This window comes from Syngnathus leptorhynchus, chromosome 12 (assembly GCF_054491065.1).
Source record: "Syngnathus leptorhynchus isolate UIUO chromosome 12, UIUO_Slep, whole genome shotgun sequence".
Classification (NCBI taxonomy): domain Eukaryota; kingdom Metazoa; phylum Chordata; class Actinopteri; order Syngnathiformes; family Syngnathidae; genus Syngnathus; species Syngnathus leptorhynchus.
The window spans coordinates 9,009,909-9,035,663 of record NC_141206.1 but is presented as its reverse complement, the minus strand read 5'-3'; the positions used below and the strand labels follow the sequence as shown (position 1 = coordinate 9,035,663).

Here is a 25,755-nt window from a genome sequence, read left to right as displayed (position 1 = left end):
CCAGCAGTATAAATAATAAAACAAAAAGTATGTCACTAGTCTCATGAATGTGCCCCGTGGTTTTATTTAACATTTATTTTAGTCAAACGGTACGCTGAGAAAGTACGCGAGCCACAGTCCATTAAACTCAACAGTAGCAATGTCATTGATAATGGATGTACATCTAGTCTGGGGCGAAATCGACTTTGCCAATTCACCGCTATCTGCCGGAGCAGACTGCGCTCAAACTCTGCAGTGCATATTAGTGATTTACTAAGGCTATTTACAATTCTCCCATTGCTCCCTTTTGCCCACATTGTAACTCAAAACTACATTATAGGTTCAGCCACCTGCTTATCTCAAGTCATAATGAAAGTTTGGGTTGCATCAATTCAAGTAAACTGCCATTTATTCCGAGAGGAAGGGAAAAATATATGGCTTTGGTTTAATACGGACACGCGAGTAAAATAACATTCATACACAAACGCACACGTCGCATTCACGACATTAGCTGACTACCTCAGTCTTTACTATTTGATATCAATACAGTATAAGAAAATTGAAATTTGAATCGCTATCAAAATAACAAAAGAAAAATATTGATGTTTAAATTAAATTAAATATTCCAACCATTCATCCATATATTAATTTAATTTAATATTAACAAAGATATGAATGCATAAAAATCCCCCAAAATCATAACGATTATATCAAACAACTCATTATCAATATGAAACATAATCAAGGACTTCATTCTACCTTTTAAATAATCAAGTCTAACAATCAAGTTTATTTTTATATCAACAATGACCAAATTCCTGTTTCTAAAGTTAGTACGTGACAAAAAAAGTGCTCATTAACATGAGGACCGATTCGCAAAAATGTAACGGCGAGAAGACAAATAATGAATGGTTATTTATTTATTTGGTCCCGACAGGTTAAAAAAGCTCATTACTGTGTGTTTATCTCCTCGCTATGCACGTTACACTCTGCTAACCGCATGGCAGTTGCTTTTGAAAATCGAGCTCATTAACATTCAAAAAGCCACAGACACAAAAATGTGCCTATGTGGTATGTGAAATTTATACCTGTACAAAAAAAAAAAAAAAAAACTTCCCAAATGGAAATTGTACATAAACTTATTAAAGTCACATAAACAAGGCAAAAAGTTTGGGTAACACTCGAAACAACCTGATGAGAAATTGTCTAATGGTAGCTTCCAGGTGGATGGATGGGTATTTGGCGTGCTGTGCCAAATTGTTTCTTTGATATGGTTTGACAGGGAGGAATAGAAAGCGACACAGACTCAATTTAACTTTCCACTCAACTTCAAAAGTTCACAACCAATCAAGTCGAGCAATTCCAACATGAGCGATGAGAAGAGCCCCAAGGTCGTCCATTTATATTTGGAAAAAAAAAAAATGAAAGCTGTTGTTTACAAGTAGATTTGGGGAAATTGCAAAAATGTGTTAGAGGGTAAAATCCATCTATTAAGTCATTCACTGGCAGCGCTGTGAAAATGAATTTTTGACATCTAAAGCTGTCAATGGTTGTGAATGAATCATGTAACGGCATTTTTTTTTTTTTTATCACGCAATATCAAATATATTTTTACCTTTTCATTGCTCTACATCTCTCTGACAGCACATTGGAAGCTGAATGATTCCCAGAGTGGACTTTAACCTCCTCATCCTTGAAAAGACAAAAGAAAAACAAATAAAAAAAAAAAAAACATCTTAGTGGCCAATGTAAGCAAGGCTACGGTCTAATTACACTCTTTAGTATTCATGGAAGCTAACAAGCTTCACTACCTCCATATTTGAAATCTCGAAAGTCCTTTAGCGTGACAAACGAGTAGCAGTCATAGTCAAGTGCTTTTAAATGTACGTAAACGATTAAAGATGGAGATTCTGCTTGATGGGCCAGTTCCAGTTTTGTTTTGTTTTTCTTTTCAGATTATTTTCCACACAAGGCTATTTACTCATAAAAGTGAAATTCTGAAAAGGAAATTACTATTGCGCACTTCTCCACTGGCCAACAGGTCGTTCTGACTCGCACACACACGCTCAGGCACACAGAAACATTTGTACATCTCAATTTTCAATTTTGCAATGTTATCTTTCAAGTCGGTTAATTGTATTTTTGACTCGAATTTGATTATCCGTGAACTCTGACCTTTTCATAGATATCCTTGTTGGTCAGATATGAATTTGTTACATGTCTTTTTTTTTTTTCTAACAAGGTTAAGAAAGATTGTGTTCTAATTAGCCTCACTTTATTTTTTTTTCAATCTTAGCTTAGGTAAAACGATCTCTAGCTATAACTGCTCCAACGCCAAACATGAGGAACATGAGGTATATGTAACAGATGTGCATTTGCCATCATTTGGGATGTTATTATAACCTTAAAAATCATGTTTTTTAATATAGGACAAAAAAAAAAAGAATCTGACCATGTGGTCTTCTATATCTTATTAGGCCTAGTCTTATCGTGGTTCAAATTGAAATGCTAAGGACAGCTATGCCCTTGACCCTTTCCTTCTAAGTTCTTGATCGCTAATGATTTTTTTATGATGCTAGAAGAAAAGGGATAAAAAAAAATGGAAGTTTATTGTAGGGGGGTTAAAGAACACCTTTCAGTTCTTATGAAGAGAGAACTTGAAAGGATTGAGACTGACAAATGGAAAAAGGGTTTTTATCTAGCTTCAAATCTGTGTACTCTACATTCAAGAAAAATAATAAGAATAATAATAATAACAAACAACTGATTGAAGGTGAACAGCATTGGTTGATCCTTTTGAATAATTGCTTCTTGGCACTTGGAGATGATGCCACAGGCAATGGCTTACATCGCCACATTATGTAATCAAGGCAAAATTATGCAAATGATTGTGGTAATGGGGGTCTGAAAGGCTGTGATAGCAAAAAAAAAAAAAATTGCTGCTACTGCTAGCCTAATTAAGAAGCTTTAGTGCTGGCTTGGTACTTGATGACTGCTATATGGTGATATAACTGGGTATCATCACAAATAGGAACTTAATTAACTTGCTTTGTTTATGTGCTCGTTCGGGTATGATATGATGAAGTTGTTTGGTGCTGTTAAATAATTACTTGTGCTGTTTCTGTGTGTACTCTGTTGTACCTCTGATGACGATGAAAAACTTCGGTCTAGCTAATAAAATGTTTCAAAACAATGTTTATATTGGGAAACATCGTTTTAAGGCGAGCGGCGGCTATGAGGTCATTCACTGCTATTGACGAGAATAGACGTCAAAAAATCCCAAAGGAATCTCTACTTAAAATGTGCACATTTAAATACCTGCAGCTCACTTTTAGAAGGATTTTTTTTCTGATTTTTTTTTTCCAATTGATCAATAAATCTGTTTGTCCTTGCATTTTAATTATTTCCCCCAGATGCATCTGTGTTTGATTATGAACACCTTTAAGTCAAACATTAAGTAAGCAAACTATCCATAAAAAGTTATTATGTAATTTTTCAATGTCTTCTTTTTCGAGGTATGATATACTGTAGTCTCAACATTAATGTGTTCCAAATGAGGTTTTATTGTCCAGAAACAAATTGCACAGTGTAAAACTATGATGCGGCGACTGTGGTTTAATTATACATTTTAATTTTCTCGCTCATTAATAAGACGGCGTAATGAATTGAGTCGGGTCGGTGGCACAGATTGCCCCATTAATCACGGTAGTAATAATCAAGTAGAATGAATGATAATGACACCTCAAAATATGTCGTTCCACTAAATTACAGATCACCTCTGGCCCAGTCTGCGTGTTCATCACTAAAAAGGACTGGTTGACCCTGAAACATGCTGCAATCTTCATGTGTGAAGTTTTATTCAGTTATTTATTTTATGGCAAACACCCCCGTCCTCCTCGATCCAATTAAACCAATGACACAAAATAGTCACGGTGTTTGTGTTTTTGAAATTTCAAAAGAAATCCAACCATAAAACTACTTTCACCAGCCAATGAACATTTTACGAAAGATTTTTCCTTGAATGTAGGCGGCATGAGGTTTAGAAAGTGTATAAAGAAGATTAAAACTCTCCACTGGGAAACTTGTCGAGAATGGCGACAGGTGGGAACTATTTTGCATTCCGAACGCCCCTGGAAAAAAAAAAAAATGCTCATTCGATTGCATTGAGGTAGCAGCATGGGAATAATTAGCACTTCTGTTCCGAGCCATATGCTTGCTGTGTAATCATCATTATTAGTTCTTTTTCGGGTATACTGCCGAAAAACAAAATACATGACAAGACCTTTAAATGTTTATAGTTGTACTTATGCAAGCAAACAGATATAAATACAAAAATATAATTCAAAAAATATATATAAATCTCAAATTTCTCTATGTGTCAAAGTCTGAAATTATTCCGCAAATCCAAATTAAACACAACTAAAATGGGCACATAAACACTGGTTGACTGCGGTTGTGGCGATCTCCTGCCTCTTAATGAATTAGCGAGCCTCTCCAATCTCTCACAGAGGGCAGCCAATTAACCGCAAATATGCGGCTACAGACCAATCAGTCTCCCAACTTTGGTCTTTGGGTGCTGTGAGCTAATATAGCTTATCACTTTGAAGGGAGAAAATTTACAACGTGCGTGCGAGGGGGGAAACGGTGGAACCTGCTGAGAGCTAAAATAAACAGAGTATCGATTTAAAACTGCTTAACTGTCAGGAGGTTAGTGAAGCAAAAAAGGGCAAATGTTTTAGTGAAGGAAGGGGAAAGACAAAAGAGAGCAGACAACTCACCCCCCCCCCAAAAAAAAAAAATCATGGTGGAAAGCTAATTAAAGAATTCAAAGAAAGATTTCTTAGGTCTAATTATCAGTGAGCACACTCAGAAGCGATCTCTGCAGATAGATAATCAACGTATAATTGAGAATACGAGGCTGCTGTGAATGAGCAGTGCCCTCTTCTCTCCTCAGAGACTGAATATAATTTTCTCTTATCTGCGCATAATTCGCTCCTTGTACAGCAAAACATAACAAAGCACTGATGAAAAATCGACAGGTTTGGTGATTAGTATGACGGGATAAAGCTTTTTTTTTTTTTTCCGTCCAGCATGGTGAACAAGGAGGTAACGTATTTTAGAACAAGTGATGCTTTAAAAAACAGCTTTTTTATGAACTTTGCTCAGAAAATGTCACCTGGAGAGCAAAAGCAAAAAGGAATCCAAGTGAATATGACTTGAGAAAAAAAAAATCAAAAGATGACAGTTGAAAAGGGTGGATTATTCATGAAAAGAGGCGAAGAGAGGGAGATTACAAATGTCAAGGGAACAGAGTCGTTGAGACATGTATAAAGAATGAGGAGAGAAATGTCACCTGGGATAAAGGAATAAAATTCCACCCAGGGGAAGCAGTCAGTGGTAAGAAAAACTGTGGAGGAAGGGGCATTGTTCTCTTCACGGAGGTTGCGATGACGAGGTCAAAGGGAAGTGGGTTGACCAGGAGAGAAGAGGATTATGGGTGAGTGGAGTCGCAAGGAGAACGCCGCATAATTGAATAAAACATGAAATACATGTGGTGACATCCGTACAGCATTGTAGTGTCCTGAATGTACCCTAATATATATATATATTTTTTTTTTTAATATATTTATATTTAATTCATATTTACATTTATAATATAGATTTTTTTAATAATAAAAAAGCAACACTTCTGGCTAAACAACAGTCTTTTAATCCAAACTAAATCTGATTATGACATCAAATTATGTTTTAGACTTGATCAGCTCTTCCTTTGTCCTATTTTTGTTTTTTTTTTGCAATCAGTTGCCAGAAAGTAAATCAGTCCAAAATGGTGTTATTCAAGCAAATGATAGCTGGATGTAGTATTTTATTGTTCCCTGAGGGAATTGCGACTGAACTGCGAGTTAGTCAACCAGTCAGTTAATCAGTCCATTAAATCAGATTAGACCTGGCTAGTTAAAGAGCTGTCTTCCACACCTCATTTCTCCCCTCATACTCGTCTCACTCATTTAAGGCGAAAGGGGAGACGCATCAAGTGCAATTGAGCTGGAAAATGGAGAGAGAGAGAAATTTGAGGCAATATTTTAATAGGTGAGAACATTTCAAAGTCATCATCCCTTTTTTCTGTGTAACTTTAGTCATCTCAAGTCTTTCCACTCATTACGGCTCCTCGGTATCTTTCTTGAAGCAAAGAAAAGCAATCTCCTGACACGTCATATTTCCCAAGCTACTTTTTCATGCCTCGTTTCTTTCCACATACTCCTAAGGGGCCCACTACGGAAAAATGATTGCCATCACTCTGGCAGTGGCGTCAAACACAAGGCCCGGGGGCCAGATGCGGCCCGTCATATCCTTTTTTTGCGGCCCGTGAAGACAGATTTTGCATCAACTTTGTGTCATGACTAAAATTACAAATGGTCTCCTTAAATGACGTGTTATTTCAGTAAACGTTTGTAAGAATGTGTTACCGTTGACATTTTTGTGTGTAGAATAATCCCGGGTTGAACATAAATACAAACGCTGGGCAAAGTACCCGGTCGTAACTGAACGTTTATTGCACAGATATAAATTGTGGCCGCTTTTTTTTTTTTCCTCAGCGGTCCATCTCACTCACCACTTGATTCCTTTTTCTGTATCTGTCGTTAATACCACTCAATGCAAAGCTCCCCGTCAATCTCCAATGAAGGCAAGCTGGGTGAAAGTATTCATGGCGGGAGCCGTCCAAAGCATTTACTCCAATTCTGTGCGATGATTCAAAAATTGACAATTGGCTACGCGAACCTCAAAATGTCAAATCAAGCTCCTCTTGTAATTTTTTTTTTTCTCATCTAAACCTGTGCTCTCCCACTCCACCTCAAGTTATTTTTGTCTCCCGTCAGAGTCTATGCTTATTACTTTCAGATATGATGTTTAATAAAAGAAATGAAAAATGTATATTGAACTGGCCACAGAAGCGGCTGGCGTGAGAAAGAAGAAGCAAAGTATAATGAAGACTTATTTTCTGTTTGTGCTCTGGGGGATGAGACACACACACACACATTTTTGCTATTCTGTGGGCTCGAGTCAATGAGAATATGTACACGAGAATGTGTGCTCGTTTTGGATTCGACTCATTTCCAGTCTTTATGATCGCATCCCAAATGTCACATTGTTACCCTTTCAATTTGCCTTTCAAATAGCATGTGTTTTATGATGAGAATAAAAAAAAAACAACTAAAAGGCCAAATCGAAAATTGCCAGTCAGTGAAAACAGAAACGGCATCAAATGTAATGCTATTCTTTTTACTCGCAAAGCTTTAGGAAAAAAGCTGCCACTTTCATTTTTTTGTTGTTATTCCATAAAAAAAAAGCAGGCTTGCTTAATATACATATTTTTATTTCTCTAAAAATGCTTTGTCACCTTTCCCCTTGTTCTATATCCATACATTTATGTCTCTCTCTCTCTATAGCTCTTTCTCTAAGTGGATTGACACTAGTAAACGTCAGAATTCATTGCGCTCCATTTCGAAGCCACAAAGTGGCAAAACTAATGTGACATCTTTTTACCCTCCGTGTGCAGACTATTGGGAAACATATTCCCGAATATATGTACAAGCACGCACAGAATGCTACAGGAGCTACCGACGAGGGAGTCATTACGAAATGCGCAGTCTATCAAAGTCTTCCCTGGAGCGACTTGAGGCATAATTGATACAGCAAAAGACCTCACTGCCTGAGCTATGGGAACGACCAGGGGGGACTCCTAAATCGCAAGATGCATCGCCGCAACTTGAGGCGGACTCAGCAACGATGAACGTTTCGCTCACGTGAAGGCGTGGACTAGAAAATCCGAAAGTCTGAAAATAAGCTTTATTTTCAATCTTTTTTTTTTCCATACACATCCTGAAAGTTGTAATAACTACACTGTCTATGACCTTTGAACTCTTTAACCGTAGGGAGTGAGCTTTGCTTACATGTCACGTTCAATTAAGTCTTAAAAAGTAAAGCCGGTTACAGAAATAGAGATTTCAAAATAATTTCAGCAGCATCAAGGGAATTACAAGGAGTCCAAAAAAGTGAAAGAGACAGGAAGGGAGGTTCTTTCCAAAGACATAAAAATGATATATAGAGATAAATAAATTATAAGCCAGCAGGCCTGCAATGTGAGTCAAGGTCAGATTGAGTCATAATGTTACAATTTCACTGATGTGTTAGAAGTCAAGCATTATTTTACAAAGTGTTTTTTGCTCAATATAAATAGAGGGAAAAAAAAACAGTCGGAAGAATTCTCGCTAATCATTGATGTAAGAGCAGTTCTGGGTCAAGGCCAAACACATTTTTCTTGCTGCCCCCAGTAAAAAAAAAAAAAAAAAAGGTGTTAACCAGTAAAAGTAGTCAAGGTTAGAATAACAAGATTAAAATGAAATTCATATCAAATCAAATAAATAGTAGTAGCGGAGGCAAGACGCAAATAGTTTGTTAAATCAAAGCCACAAGAAAAATATGAACGTGGGATTTTTAACAGATTTTTTTTTTTTTTTTTAACTCAGAGTCAAATCTAAGTTGAATAAATGTGCAAGGTCAAGCGTGACTAAGCAAAAGCGACACATCTGACGAGTTCTGTGTACAACCGCGGGATGTGATGATTTATTGATGCAAACCACTCGGGTGGACAATCACAGTGCCATTATTTGTTCTGTATTCAACCAATTATATTTCAAACTTCCTCTTGGTGTCCCACAATCCAGAGTTTGTTCACTGAAAGGAAAACTATGCAAATCACAAGGTCGGGAGGTCACTGAATAGGCTAATGAGGCGATATCTCTTTTGCACCGCCTTCAGAAAAAGCTATTAAATAAAATGAATATTAGTTTTCCAACTTCAGCAGACTTTGGTTTGGAATTAATTAATTAATTAATTAATCCTCCAGCAAGGAGAAGAGTAAAATTTGTTAGAACAAATACTGAGAATACAGCTGTTACACTTCTAAAAGAGTCATCATGATTACGCTTTAAGAGATAAGAAGACATTTTGAAATGTTTGGGTTATCGATAGTTGACCTAGTTTATAGTGGGCGGAGTCTCCTGAGTTGAACCTGCTGGCCATCATCAGCAAAGTATGAAGGCACAGGAGAGTCAGAAGAAAACTGCAGTTAGTGTTGTCTGTTTGTTGTCATTGCCAGAGTGTTGTGTTTTCTTTTGTGCTTCTTCATTTTTTTTTTTTTCTCACCAGTAAGTACCACCGTGATTTTCTGTTGTTAGTTTTCCTCGGCACTCGGTTTAGTGTTTACCGTTATGATTTTTCTTCTCTTGTCACGTCGACCTTTTGTCATGTCAATTTTTTTGCCTCTATTCATTCAAGTTGGCGGGCTGTTTTTTTTTGGGTTTGTTTGTTCAGTAAAATCTCTAAAACTTGTTCTACTTTGTTGACTCGCTCTGGTTTTCCCCACACGCACCTGACACTTTTCAGCCAGACCGAAACGATTTTAAAAAGCCACGAGGAATAACAGTAATCTCTTTAGGTATGGATTTAGCAGATCTTATAATAGAGCACAAATAAATGATGTTGACTCAATGACACTTCAAGAAAAAAGACAAAAACTAAAGTCATTCCAGTGCCAAGACTACGTCACGTATTAATTGCCGTAAACTATTAAGCACTGATGTGCGTGGACATAGCCTGCTGTGTTGTACCCTTGCGTATATTACATGGTGAGGCATAGTAATCAATAAATAAACAGAGTCAGCTTCAGGCCAGGGACGAACAACAGGGGGTTCATCCAAGGCCGCGGTGTGTGTTTGTGAGATGCAAGAGAGGCGTGATGCTTTGGATTTGCTAGAAGACAGCACGGCAATGCCAGGATGGTTAATAGGACATGAGCGGGCATATTTTAGAGGATTAAAACATTTGGGGTTTTTTTTTTGAGTGGAGGGCTAAACATGTCATCTCGATAAAACACAATCTGGTGATTAGACGGGTTACAAAGTGTAATTCTCTTGATTTATAGTTTAATGTTGATGAAAATCAAGTTGAAAAAATGATGAAATCAACATAACACTGTTCCTGTACTGTTTTTGTTGTTTTTTTTGCTGTTAAAAGCAACCCACAAGATTGAATCTTCCTGTGGTGCCACATCTGAAAATTTGAAAGGTGTCTTAAGAGGAAAAAACAAGCTCATAAAAACAGAAAAGTGCTCACAGAGATGAAAGTCTAGGGATGGAACAAAACAGAGCATTGACACATGAATATGATTAGTTGAAATCCATTAGTTGTGTTGTTTGATTCGTGTTCACTCCAGTGCTTTTACTCAGGTTTTTTTTTTTTTTTTTGGGAGGAGGAAAAAATAATGATGATAACATGATAAATGATGATAACAAATAAATAAATAAATAAATATATCATTTGATGTTTTGGGTGAAAGACTTATTCACCCGTGCAAAACAGCAAAAATAAGGATAATGTGGGTAAAAAAAAAAAAAAAGAGTCAGTATTAAAAACACATCTACCATGCGGTTTCAACATGAAATTTCTCACAACCTAAAACTGATTATTTCATACCACTGTTTTTAACTGTTAACCTGTTTTAAACAATTAGCACCAGTAACCCCATCCAACTTGGTGGATGTCAACCCGGTGGATTCCGGGTTGGTTAATTAGCCAGTCAGGACAATAACAAGCATGCTAACTACAAGACTATCATTATAAAACATTCAACCAACGAGGTCAGCTGTTGCAACGGTTTTTCTCTCCTTTAGCCCTTGAGAACTTTGGAGGGAGACACATATTTAAGTGAAATCATGGCCATTTCTTGCCTTGGGCATTGTCTGAATGCCACGGGCATACATATTTCATATTCAGCCTTTGTGGAAGGACAGCAGTCCTCTAAGGAAATTCTGAAAACAGATTTCATCACATCTTCTGCTTGTTGGTCAAAACATCCCATGGGGCTAAAAAGTACACCGGGTGGACTCTTTCACCCTGCGTCCATCAGACAAAGTGATGATTTGTAGAATGAGATTATGTTTAATGCTAAATTAAATAAATTACAATTGCACGACAACCTGAACCTGCAATTAGACCTTGAATGAGAATACAAGAATAAAAAAAGACAGACGGAATATGTGATTAAAATGACTCCCTGAAGTCTATTCCATCTGACCGTGAATAATAACAATAATAAAAATACAAAAATCTAATTAAAAGTTAGCTTGAGAAGGGAATGTGATCCTTTTTTTAACAAAAAATCCCTCGGGTAAAAAAAAGTCATAATTGATCTGAAAATTCTTTTGTCCTCGAAACACTTTCGGGATGAACCTTGTGAGCACATACGAGTCACTTTAGTCACTTGTGAATTTGTGGTTAGGAATGCCGTGCTACAAGGATACACAAGGATAGATCAAATCAACACAACCATGTATCATGTACACGCCAGGCATAAGAATCGGAAGGAATCAATAACTAACGGTACAGTATATTGATTAAGAAGGTCAGGTCGTTGATATTCATTATGAGGCAGTATCCGAGACATGATGAGAATTCTGCTTGATGTGTGTGAGGTCACACAAGGGGTTAGGTGGGGTGGGGGGAGGTCACGTTTTTTGTTCTTGCCAACATTTCGAGAAACGTATTTACCCACAAGATTGGGTTTGTGTTAACTTCCATTTACACTCCATGCTTGCTTTCCAATTACGATTCAGTTCTCTGTAAATAATTGCTTTGTATGTCTGATGTTCTACTTCCTCATCTGTATTTTTTTTTTTTTTTTGCCCTTTCCATAAATTGGCTCCAAAATTAAAATCCTTGCTTACAAATCATCCGGCCTTGTCTTTTCGAGAGTCGTACAATGCTATTATCTTAAAAGTAATTGCAGGCAATTAGAGATTATGGCTCTATTAAGACTTCTCATCGCCAGGCCCTCACAAAGACAGATTACACACGCATTCGCACTTTGTCATCACGTTGATAAATCGGTCAGCGAAACAACGCCGAGGGAATTAAAAATCACTATATGATAATAGATACAGAACAAACTCATGACCCCATTGTCTTTTAGTATTTTTTTTTGTATCGCCTTGTCATTCTTGTTTATGTTATCTTAACAGATGATAGCATATTAGTGTTGCATTATTTCTTATTCGAAATAAACTACAGTTTAAAATCTGGACACATGGACAAAATTGATATCATAATTTTCTATTTTTATATTGTGGTTGCCATCTTGCTCTCATGTTAGTATTCAAACTCTTAACATGTAATCTCTTCAAAATGTGCGCCAGTGAAAATGTCTGTGTGCGCAGATCAACCAGTCGGTTGGAACCCACAAGTCTTTTAGCTTTTCCTCGGCTTAGCTTCTAATGATGCATTTTAATGATGACCAGTGGTTGCGTGAGTGTGTTCAGTTGAACCACTGAATAAATTATTCAATTTAATTGAAGGCACAGCAAAAAGGTGCTTTGAGGGCGATCACACGCTCAGTACAGTCAAAGTGTAATTAAAAGTTAGCGTTAACTTTTTTTTTAGGGTTCTCTTTGTGGTGTGTTGAATGTGTCCTTGTGTACTTGGGTTTTAATTTGATTCCAAATATCCAAATGTGGACGAAGTAATTAGGCAAGCTGTGGTGGCTTCGTCAAAAACCAAACAAACATTTGTGACGATTGACTACAGCGTACAAGATCTGTATCAAACCTTTATAAGAGAGTCCAGCGGAAAATAATTAATTACCAGGCGGGTTATGTTTGCTAGCATCGTTTCTCAAATGAAGGACATGTGCTTATGTAAGCGCGTCACATCTATTAATGAACGGCAGAAAACACCGGCCGCTCTCGCATGCGTGTCGCTCAATATAATGAGCTTGATAACGCTTCTCCAGCAAAACATTAATTTAATTTGACCGGCGGACACACATTACTCCTATAACTCATTTGTCCAACCTTGCCTAGAATACTAAATATATGGATAGAACAGAAGGGGGGGGGTGTATGGTTTGGCGAATGCCCTCGAGTGTTTTTGCAGCTCCGTAGGAATGTGGTACGTTCTAGTAACGCTACTGAGTAGCGGTACCGCTAGTTGTTTTGATATGTAAAATTTCATTTAACACAATGACAAAAAACGGGTTTAATTATCGGTAGCTGGTATCGGCAACCTCCACAAGTACCCGATACCTTAAATTAAGTTCGATATTGGATACCTGGTATCGCTACTCTTTTATACTTAATCATAACATTTTACAAAACTTTATTGCAAATGTTGTTGTTTTTTTGTCGCTTAAAATATGTCACAGCAGCCGATGTGCGGCAAGTTCTATTTGACCCCGTGGTACGTAAACCATGAAAACTAATCAAAGAAGATTTTCTGAAGACGACAGAGCGTTTAATGTGACGGTATGTGTTAAATGAACTACATTCATTTAATTATCGGTAGCTGGTATCGGCAACCTCCACAAGTACCCGATACCTTAAATTAAGTTCGATATTGGATACCTGGTACCGCTACTTTCTTATACTTAATCATAACATTTTACAAAACTTTATTGCAAATGTTGTTTTTTTGTCGCTTAAAATATGTCACAGCAGCCGATGTGCGGCAAATTCTATTTGACCCCGTGGTACGTAAACCATGAAAACTAATCAAAGAAGATTTTCTGAAGACGACAGAGCGTTTAATGCGACGGTATGTGTTAAATGAACTACATTCAAAACAAACACGTCTCACAAAGCCTCACAGATGACAGTTTACAATCCAGTGTTAAGATGAAGGTGACGTCTCACTGCCCTGATGTGCCGTCGTCGTCGCACCGTCAACAGTGCGGTATTTTTAATCCTAAAGGAAAACGCAAAAGCCAATGCGACAATATTGGACCGCTTCAACCGCCTCGTATTGCAGAAACATCTTCCCTCTCCCTTTCTAAACTCCCCAAATACTGTCAGTCAACCAAAGTGAATGCGACTCATATTGACAGATGATGCGTGTATCCATCAGCGGTACAGCACGGCAGCCCAGGACTTAAATGCCAGTTATCTTAACGGATGGACTGTCAAAGCACAAAAGTGAAACTCGAAGCTAAGTGCCGTCATGTGTAGAAAGTGCTGCAGTATAAAAGTGTTAAAAATACATACACTGGTTCAAATGTAACTTTGATTTTGTAAATTTCTCACCTGTTACTGTTGTAATGTAATACTTTTTTGAAATTACAATTGTAGGCCCTTGTCGAGTGACCTAAAGCTATCAAAACGTGACCCATTCGAGCCGCACCTGCGCCGAGGTGATTCTTTTCACACCTTGCCTCGTCGAGATTTGTATTCATCTCCGGCACTTTCTAATATGTTCGCCCTTCTTCTCGGAGCTGCACGTTCCATACAAAATGCGTCGCACTTGTAGTCAATTACGAGAGTTGACGTCATACTGCGTCCTCAAAATGGCTTGTTAAAATCGCAGCATGTGTGGCGGGTGGAAAGTGATGTTTTTAATGACTAACTGAGAAAGTTCTTAAAAAAAAAAAAAAAAGTTTACAAGGCAATTTTCCCGAGCACATTGAGCACCGCGTAAAAATATTTCCACATTTGTTGTACTCAACTTCCTTTGCCCCACTTTTTCTCGTATAGCGTCAGTCTACCTGCTTCTTTAGCCAGCGGAGCATGTGATTGACCGGCGTTAACGGTCTTTAGTGTAATACAGCAGCATCCTTCTCAGACTTGCATGAACGTATGAAATCCAGTGAGAAATGGAACTGAGAGGGATTAAGACTAATAAAGTTACGGGTCATGATGGAATAAGTACCGGAAGGACTATCTCGGTTTAGCCAGGTCTTTCTGCACATTTTCAACCTTCGCTTCATTCTGGGGTGAGTTCTAATACCACACATGATCTATGTGCATTTTTCCATTGTCAATCAATAATGCTAATTCTTTGCTGAGTTGTCATTGTCCCCCATGTACAGCATCCAATCTGAGAATGTTGGAAGAATGGGCTTCAAGTTAAGGTGACAGAAAAATTCGAACCGCGTTCTGGTTTCTTCTGCGGTGTTGCTGCCCCTCTACTTAAAATCTCCAGTAAATGACTCAACATTGACATCATAAGATGTTAAAATGTCCTCACATGGCATGAATTACAAGGTTTGCACCTGGCAGCAGTTAGTTTATTTTAGTGATACGCTCACTTGAGACTATAAATGTGTTTGCATGCATGCGTGTTGTCATTTTTGATGCTCTCAACAGCAACGTATCACTTTTAATTAACTGAGCCCAGTCATTGATTGCTATTCTTTTTTTTTTTCCAACAATACGATGTCACCTGGCTCATTGAGGACAACTTGTCACAGTTAGTCTCGTTTTACAAGCCGACATTGACAGAACACTAAAACAAGATGAATGTTGTGAAAGTGGAGACAAGTTAGAAGAAAGGTTCTTAACCCTTTGTTCAACCTCATGATTCTAAAGTGACTTAATTGCTGCATTGGATGAGTTTACATGATTTGCGTTTTTTTTTTTTTTTTAATCTGGGGCACGTTCACATGTGACTTTACATTTAGAACTTTTTTTTTTCTTCCTCCGCTTAGGTTCAACTGGTTCATGAAGCATATTTGAAACTTCATTTTCAAATCACTAGTATTTGGGGTTTGAGTTTATTTGAATGGAAACAAAATATAAATACATTATAAAGATGAAATGCTTTAGACTCTAGAAATAAATACTTGCCAAATAAATAGTACATTGAAGAATTTAAGGACATTTATATTGAGAATGAGCTAGGATGAAAAACAATACAGAAAACCCTGACAAAATCGGAGCAGTAATGGGCCTCCTGGGTTTAGATTTATTTCTGTTTTTGGTGACCATGACGTATGCTTTAATGCTGCATGTTGTTGAGCATTCACAAACACTCACCATAATCTATTTCTAATGGGATGTAATTTGGAGGTCAGGTCGTGTCTGTGCCTTCTAATCAACTTGTTAAATCACACTTGCATTTAAAACACATTCAAAATATAAATGCCTTATGATAATTAGGCTTCCTGCTGCGACAGACTGTCCTGACTGACCTTGGTGATTAGAACAAGTGTGTGGAAACATATTCACAAAATGTTCTTTGAAAGCGACAGGTTACCTTCACAATCAGCTTGTTCCATTCCAACTTTGATAACAAAACACACAAATGCCTTCTCCCCCATCAATAAAACACATCCATTGTGAAAACAGTTTCAAATTGGCACCTTTCTGTGATTGAATCACAGATCTGTTGGAAATACTTGCAAATATAAATTGACAAATAAAAAATAATATAAATTGACAAAAAAATGCCAGCCTATTGGTTCTTGGCAAATAAGTCAATTTGCTAGAAGAATATATTAAATTAAATGATCGACAGTTTTGGGGCCGAAGTTGTAAAACAATCGTGTCAGAGAGTCAATCAGAATTTTTCAGTCAAATGAGTCGGGAAGACATGCATGACAGATCACCTGAGTGACTCGATAGACTTTATTTCACCGCATAATTTCAAATGTGCCAGTTGTGGCGCACAGCTGTTGAGAGGAACAAGCTGTTTTTTGCCGTTTTATTTGTGGTTTTGGGCTGTGAGATTACCGAGATGATTGGGGTTGTTCATCCCCCGCAGTCATTACGGCATTTAAGCACACTGGCAGATGTTTTTGTCAGAGTGATGAACGAACCAAAATTCAAATATGTAAGATTCGGGGAGATTACGCACTTTATACATTCAAGGGCCTATCGTAATAGCCTAAATTGGAAATTGGTTCATTTTGTGGAAGGAATGTCATACTTGGCAGGCACAAAAAATTAAAAAAAAAAAAAATCACAAAATGTAAGACTACTTACAGTACATGTGGCCGCTTACCGTGTCAAATGAGATTTTTCTTTCTTGACTGGTGACACAACCAACAGACTGTAGGTACTTGCCACGGGCGCAGAGGTGTCTAGACTTCGCAAATGGCCAACGGAGGCCACTGCGGATAAAGCGGGATGCAGCTGGAATTTCACAACCAGGTGGAGTGATGATGAAAGGCTGCGAACTCCAGATGGCAGACATCACGCAGAGATTCTTCCTCATCACACAGCATGGCGGTCAGGCAAGGGACAGCGCTGACAAGAGTGACAACTCTACCAGGACAAAAGGCTGCAATGACAAAAAGTTAAATTAATACTCCAGAGAGTAGTTATGACAAGAATCTGAAGAAGGTTCATACTGTAACTCGGGCTGCTCTGGCAAAAGGGTATTAAATGGTATTTGAAAATGAAAAATAACCTCTTTGCCTTCTCGCTCATACATAACTTAAGTGATGGAACTGAAGATAAGTCGGACATGTTCAAAGAGGGAAAAAAAAAAGGTAATCGAAACCAGAACATTGCCGAGAGAGTGACACTGTGACGAGATCGGGTCTTCAATATGTAATAAGGGCTTGATGGATGGTTGGCCTAGAGCGATCTTCTACGTGTGTATGCTTTTAATTAAATGTATTGAAATGAGTCAAGTTAAAGAACAAACAAAAAACACAGATGTCTGAAATGGTGTTATAAAAAAAACTCGATTTCAAAAGACTCAAACCTCCAAACAGTGTCAATATGGTGTCAATGTGCCAATAAAATCTTCATGGGGAATATCTATAAAGTATTCAGATATGGAGCCCAGAGACAAAACCGCATGTTGAAGTACCGGTTTTTACTTTGTGATCCAGAACAAAAGACACATTTAAATCTCCTTTCTTGGACGGACTGTCAGTCATTCATCCATACAGCTGTCAACGTTCCTCACCCCGCACTTTCTTCATAGAAACTTTGCATGCAGATGAATGAAGCAGACAAGAATGGACAACTGCATTTAAGATAGACGGGTTGTCAAAAAAAAAAATAGAACCTTAGTTGACCTTTTCAAAAGCAGACAGCGCAAGGAAGCATCGCTGTCTTTTAGTCAATTCTGAGGTGACAGCAGTATTCAAATATAAATTGATTGTGTGTGTGTGTGTGTGTGTGTGTGTGTGTGTGTGTGTGTGTGTGTGTGTGTGTGTGTGTGTGTGTGTGTGTGTGTGTGTGTGTGTGTGTGTGTGTGTGTGTGTATTTCTGGACCTAAAATCAGGTTTCCAGACGGTGCAGTGATAACATCGTTTTAGGCAGAAATTCAAGGAACCAGGCCAAATCCAAAAATGGCAACAATACCACTTTTCCCAGGGTACTATATTTGGCCAATTCTTCAGTATCACCGCAATCACAAAATACTGGACTCGGATGGTGCTTCAATGGGAAAGCTTTGACCAGTGCAACTTCTAAATCCACACAATTATTTAGGTTCTCAGCTAATACAAAAATATGACTCTGCAAACCACAATTATTCATCCGTTTTGTTCCGCACTGCCGCATTGTTTTATGGTGTTCTACAGGGTTCAATTCCGGGGCCCCTGAAATACATCTTAAGAGTTTTTACCTCTCTGAGCTTGGTTCTGATTCAAAATTAAAACCAGTTTCTCTCGAGTAACCTTCATTGTCAGCATGAAAAAAAATTGAACTCACCATATTTGAATTCTTTCTTAGAAAATGAAAGGGTCAAAAATGAAGGTTGCCTTGGTGCCATGCTATTGTCTTTTGACTCTACTGCCGCAGAGCCAAGGTTTTCCTCAAGGATTTGATTTTGTTTCTTCCGCTTGATTTGAGTCTCTCCCCTGTGCCCTCCGGCAAACTGTTGAATGGATTCCCTTTGTCACTCTCCCACAGAGCTGGAAATAGTGAATCATTATATGGACCATTGTTGTTCAATACATAGTCTCCCCAAATTGAGGGAATCTTGCAGACTATTTGTCATCTGTCTCTTTCCAGCCTCTTTTTAGATAGTTTCCTACGGGACTGTCTGCTCCAGGCAGACAGCTGTTACTCATCCGATTTCCAAGTAATTGTCTCAAAGTTCTGCCCTATACAAAGAAAACAATGTTCCATTTTGATAGACACTGTCAGCGAGTATCATTCAAGACCATTTAACACAAGTTCATTTATTTCACATTCATAATAAATCATCATCCCGTTCGCATTTTCATACTGCGAGACCAAAATGTACGAATAATAGGAGTATGATTTGATAATATAATGGTAATATTACAATATATAGTTTCAAGACTGAATGGAAGACTAATTATAGACTAAATGAGCAAAATGGAGCGTAAAGAATGGGACAAAGCTCTTGGGCTCTATTTTGAGCTCTCTTTGACACCTTTTTTTTTTTTCTCAAGTTTTGAGGTTTCATTAAGGAGGTCAAACAAATGTGCTGTACGTGTTCTTTTAAAAATCAATGCACTTGCCTAGTCTTAGAAAGCAAACAATGAACTCCATCTCGACCTCTGTCTCACCCTACTAGCTGAGACTAATAGTTGCGATTTGTCTCCGGTAACCACAACAGAGGTTTCTCGCATTTCGGGCTGTTTTGTCTCATTTTGAATGCTGTGCAGCGACAAAGACCACGAGGAGCCAAGAGACATAACTTCCATTATCTTGATGGCCTTTACGAAAATAAATCAGACCGTCACCAAGTCAGCTCTGACAATTATTATAAAAGAGTTGAAAACCCAAATGTATCTTGTGTTGTAATGCTGTTTACATGCTTGTCTCTTCTGTCCGTGTCTTGTTCTAGTGGAGCGCCGACCGCTGACAAGTTAGCTAATTAGCTGGGTTGGAGAAAATTTGTCAAGAACAAGACTTATGGTGCCATTTTGTTTTCAGGACTGCCTCAGCGTGTCAGAGAAGAAGAAATCAAACTGCTATTATTCTATTTTAATAGATAATGATAATAGTGGAAAAAAAAAAAACAGTTCACCGCAAAATAGTCTCATGCGGTTAAATGATATAATTGAGAAGCCATTTTCATTGCCGTGATGTGTAAAGATGATCCGGTGGTTAATTATAGGTCACGGGGTAATGATGACTAATGACGGTTCCTTCCCACCAAAATTAAATGCTGAAAAGGAAAGGTACAAATCCACTTTCAAAATGGTACGTACCTCGCTTTGTCACACCAGCTCCTTTGATTTTTCTTTTTAGGATTATGGATAATATTTCATTTTACAATGTGGAAAAATCTTCATACTGATATCTGGATATCTCACAAAATCCCAATAAATACACATGAAGACACAAAAAAAAAACACAATTAGCATCCGACATATTCCCTAGCTACCATCACACACCCGCTTTGAACATCGGCGACCATTTTTGGCTCAGTATCCAAAAATAAAACGCCCTTCACCATTGCGTGTTTGAGAAGTTACCTTGAGAATGACATTGTCGTGCTGCCAGCACCGCTGTCCCTCACGATGGGCCTAGTCGGCCGGGTGTTTGCAGGCTATTCACTCGACACAATAGAACACCCTGTTAGTCTATTTGCTCTCTCCTCCATCCCATAGAGGCGCCCTATGCTGCTATAATGACTCAATTCCTTCCCGCTGCAATGGTTGCCCTTTAGGAATCAATAAAGTTAATCTTATGTTGCCTTACTTTATCTTGCTTTGGATCACACACTCATTAAGATATGCCACTTTGACCATATGAGGGCTCAAGGGAAGTTGTCCGATTTGCTCAAAATAAAAAAAAAATGTCATAGGCTTAGCTTTATCTGCTGACAGCTTTTAATAAAGGTTTTTTTTTTTACTGCTCACTATTGTCAAGATCTCCCAACAAATCGAGATATGTCTGATATGACAATAAGGTTCATATAAAACACGGAAATACTTTTAATGAGGGCTATTTAAGAATGTTAAAGAGATTTAGCGTGTCATTTTTTTTGTTCCAATAACCAGGTCACCATTGTCTCATTTATTTAAATTTTAGCTTCACATTGGTTTCCGGTAGGATCACTGTCCTTATATATTATTGTTATAATGTCACATTTCCTCAGATAAGCCATCAGAGTAATATGTCAGGAAGGCTAATTAACCTCCCCCGAAATGTGCGTACGTGTCAACCTATCAGCATGATTAGCGTCTTTTGGGTTGTAACGCCATGCCGAGGCGCCTCGCTCGGGTCAGTCGAACTTTGCCCCGCTGTCTTTGCGCGGAGCAGAAGAGGCGAATCTCAAAGCTCCGACCTCCCGAGAAAAGTCGGAGAACGCCTTCTTCATTTGCCTTGTTAGTTGACGAGGGGCGACTAGCCTGGAGCTTTAAAAGCTTTAATGAGGAGAAGGCCTCGTTAGCTCCGTGTGAGCGCTAAGTGAGTCCAGGCTACACGTAGTCATAATTAGCCTTTTGTACTTTGTTTGATACCACAATAATTTTGCGTAATGCAACATTAGAAGCGACAGCGGCGCACAGCTTGACTCATCATCATCCTCCTCAGCATTTATTTGTACAGCGTCCTCCGACAGCAATGTAATTACTCCGCTGCAACTGTGCACAGAACAGATGCCAACGAGAGTCATAAAAGAAAACTACTTCAAAGGTTCATTTATACCGAGTAAGATTTTTGCTCGAGAAGGAGCAGTATTGTTTCTTAATCTGTGAAGATATTTCTAAATACATTTGAATTGAGCTTGTGACCTTATGAAAACAAAGAGCACAATTTTGCCCATTTCCATTGTCAAGTGTTCACATATTATTGCCCGTAAAAGCTCTTTGGATGGATGTCAGTCAAAATTCAAGCATACTTTGAAGCCAGCATGAGAAGTCTGTTTTATTACCTTGATATGAATGAAATTGTGTCACACTGGATTTCGCTTTTAAGAGGACGGAAATGGCACAGCTCGGCAGATAAAGTGGCAATCTAGTAATTGTCCGACAGAGTTGAAGTGTCCTTGAGCAAGACATCAAGCCCTAGTTGCTCCAGATGAGCAGGTTGCCGCCACTAAATGAGGGCATGAGGCGAGATTGCAACGAGCGCAGAGTGTCATTAGTGTTCGGAAGGTGCGATAGAAATGGTGTCGGCTCATTTATGTTGTAACCCGATGTGGAAATGTTGTCTGCTTGGCTTATTTTGAGAGTGAGAAAGATGGGAGAAACGTGTGTGATGGAAGATCTGAGAGGAACACAGAAGAAACCTGTGTTTGAGTTTCTTCCAACGCAAATGCCTGGGAGAAAAGAGACTGCCATGGATTGATTTATTTCAAAGTGTAATGCCAAAATAATATTAAAAGATTAGAGTCAATCTCAGTGATTCACAAATTGTCAGATATATTTTTAGTTTAAGATAGAAATATAAGCAAGTAGAAACATTTTTAGAGGTGTGAACCTTTCGCATTTTTTTTTTTTTTACTATTCATGACAGATCTTGGTCCTAAAAATAGCGAGAATAGAATGATTGCCACATGCGGATTGGATAAAAAGTTTTTATCTAGTGGTGAAGAAAATGAAGCTTCAAATGTGCTTCATGAACCAGTTGTACTTTATGACTCCTCGAAATGGCAGAGTTGGTTTAAATAAAGGGGCTTTAAAAATGGCAAGTCAGTGTCCATCTTAAAGAGTCAACAAATATTTAACTTTCCGCTCATTAGATGGTTTTCTTTTCATCTCGCCCCTTAATCTCCACCATAAATGGTTCCTACTGCATACGTTGGTCTTTTTATGCCTTTTGCTGCTATCCCGGTGATTAAAGTTGACCCCCAAAACTCCCGAGTCATTTTCATTTCTATTTCACCGTCAACCAAGATAAGGTATATACCAGCACTTGTGATGCAGTGGAATATCACGCTCCTTAAAATGCCTGTCATCATTTCAAGGCGACAGCAATAAATCACGGGGTAAAGAGAGGCGGTAATGGGCTCCCTATGGTAATCATAGGGTGAACCTTCCCTGTAAATAAGCTTATAAATCGTTCATATTTAGAAGAGGGGATAAAAGCAATCAAATCCTCTTGCCACTCCATCAGATGTGTGCAAATTGACTTTTTCCATTTGACATTGCCAACACCTACTTTTATCAGAGAATAATGTCTTTCTTCTGGAAAAAATAATATGTATTATTTTTTTCCAGTAGAGTGATTGTGTTGTTGACAGTTTGCAGCTTGGAAAGCTGAAACAACAGGGGGGGGGGGGGATTTTGATTGTATTTATTTTCACAGTAAGCGACAGAGAACCGTGTTGGCAAACATTTTCTCTGCCAAATTGTCGCGGGGCAAAATACAAAGATGCCAACGGGAGGATATAGTGGCACTTTTGCAGGATTGTTGAGTCGTTCATCCGCGGAGTAGTAAGAATAATCTAAACAGTGATATGAGGATTTGATTGACATTTGAAGTAATGTAACTGAAAATTAAAAACATAAAACTCCTGCCACTCTTTTGTATTTTTGATAGCTACCTAAGTCCTTTATTGGCAGATACTAATCAAGACATTTTCTAAAATTCCTATCAAATGTATTTTCTGAAGTATTGCCAAGTGGGTCGCATTTTGAAAAATATAAGTTTGAAGATATTTAACAGTGACACATATGCTACTGTTTATATTATTTTCATTTTTTGGTCCACTTGCTGAGTTATCCATCAAATGCGGTAATTGATAAAGATCCGCCATTAATATGTTCACGCCTAATTAAAAAGCAATTTGCCATCTGTCGATGAAATACATCTTGGAACACACGCTGACGACGGCAGCCCGGCAGCATACATGGTGCCAAATAAAGTTATGAGTATCCAAAACAATGCCGTCACCTCTTGAAAAGACTTCTTTTTTTTTTTTTAAAGGAAACAAGGGACATGCAATGTGTATCGTTACAGCTTTCATTGTGGACTTTTGTGAGACAGTCCCATCTGTTCTCACAGAATCTGGCCAGGGTCCTTGTGCATGCTTTTAATAAATCTATCTTTTCACTCACCTGTGACAAAGCCATCTCAATTCTGTATTTAACACAGACAACAAAAGCATGTCCTGCCAGCACATTTCTTAAGTATTATTATGATTGTTCCTTCCCCCTGCTGTTTAATAAGACGAGTGGGGAGCCTAAGTGGCAGCATAGCAGGGAGTTAAGAGCTGCAGAAGCTCATCAACACTTGCCGGTCAGTGACAGCTTTTGCTCTTTATAAGCATTAAGATTATTGTCCTCATACTGAGCACAGAAGGCTGGCGCTATCATAATGCTTAATGGGTCATATTTGATAATGGAAGGAAAATTGCTTTGTTACCTCAGTAGTATTATTAAAATAATTGCTTAAGGTTTGAAATTAAATATAAGTCCTAAGTAGTGATTAGTTTTGTTGTTTTCTATTTCTTTTCTATAGCACTCACCATTGATAATTTGTCGACAGAAAGTAAGCTAAGATTTAGACTGACAGCTGTGGTGAATATCGTCATATTTCATTCATACATATGATGAGACGAGACTGTATTTCAGTCATTCACAATTGGGTGTGTCTCCTACTTTGCTATTTTGTTGATCTTGTTTCTTGAACTTTTTCATCATCATTCCTCTCTTCTCTGCTCCCCACCACGGGGTGACAATTCATCTTTTCCGGTGCTAATTTGTCACGACTTCCATTTATTGGCTGCTTATTGGACAGCTCAATAATGTGTTGTTTATTTAAAGTTAGACTGTAGGTGGTTGCCAACTTCTCTTCAACCAGTGTCTGGATCAAAAGCATACTATAGAGTTATTAATTCGCAAAGCACTATTTTCCTTTTCGGAAGAAAATGATGGTTGCTAATTTTAACATTTTATTCTAGCGGGACTCAATTCCCATACAAACCCAATATTTTCATTCCTATTCATTGGATGAACTTGTTTATAACAGTAGGCAGGAAGGAGTATTTGTATGCATAGACAATGTTGTCTCGTGGCTGTGGTCCAGGAAAGGTCTGTTGACATTCATCTCTGACATCCCATGACTAGAGTATTATTGTCCCCAAGATCACACCAATAGGTGAATGTTTTGATTTTTGTGGGTGTTTTTTAAGATGGTCCGGATTGGAGATTTAGTGCCTTAATTAAACATGCACTGGAGCCTCATTCTATAAAATCTGAAGCAGTAGATTTTGAAATTCAACCAATAGTGCTAAAGTTGTACAAGAAGTCAGAAATCAAACAGCTAGACAAACTGAAATATTTTTTTTTTCCCCCATACAATGTCCTACCTAAGTTTCTCGAGGGGGCAAATGTTCCTATTTTGCTCGTCTTTGAGAAAGTCCGCATTTTGGGATCCATTATTTACAAATTAATTAGCCTCTTTTCAGCATGTCCTTTGTGTAAAATGCTATAAGTTTAGTGACCGTTTAACACAATTACCTCCGAGTTTCGGATCTGTGGGAATAAACAATTATTCTCTGTGACCGATGATGTCCTTTGTTCGCGCGCCATTAATTCTCAGCGGTGCGCAGGAGGTTGGAGTCTCAGCTCGCTTTATTTCAAAACTGAAGCGGTGCCAAAACACAAGCTGGCAGGAAGGATGTGTAAAGGAGAAATAAACATGGGGTGGGAGGGGGGATATGTAGGGGTTTGCATTTCTTGACTCAATGACAATAATTCAAGGTTGTTTTCAAGCCCACTTGTCTTATTCCGCTCATTAGGAGCAACTGCAGTGAGATGTGGGAGGAGATTGTATTTATTGAAAGTAAATCAGTATTTAATGAACAAGTGGATGTTGTTTGGTCTTGTTTGTTCTTGTTGTTTCAAGGGGATATGCATTTAAATATGCCTTCTAAATTCTAAGTTAGTATTTGGGTCAGGCAGAGCTGCAAATTTTGGGGGTTGTTAGTTTTTGAGAGTTTGTAGCATAGCCCTTCAATATTTGGATCTTAATGAATTGAAATAACTTACTTCTGAGGTCCTTGGTTTGAATGGCTTGCTCGATAGATGCAAAACGTGTTTCAGCACCATGGACAGTTCCACTG

At 38.1% G+C, this 25,755-nt stretch overlaps 1 long non-coding RNA gene across 1 annotated transcript; it reads right to left on the bottom strand.

Moving 5' to 3' along the window:
* Positions 1–1,594: 1,594 nt before the first annotated feature.
* On the bottom strand, positions 1,595–25,755 carry LOC147048308 (uncharacterized). The gene is made up of 3 exons (XR_015067824.1): positions 25,682–25,755; positions 16,807–17,085; positions 1,595–1,671 (listed from the first exon to the last, which is right to left on the bottom strand). It is a non-coding gene; the product is annotated as an uncharacterized LOC147048308 (long non-coding RNA).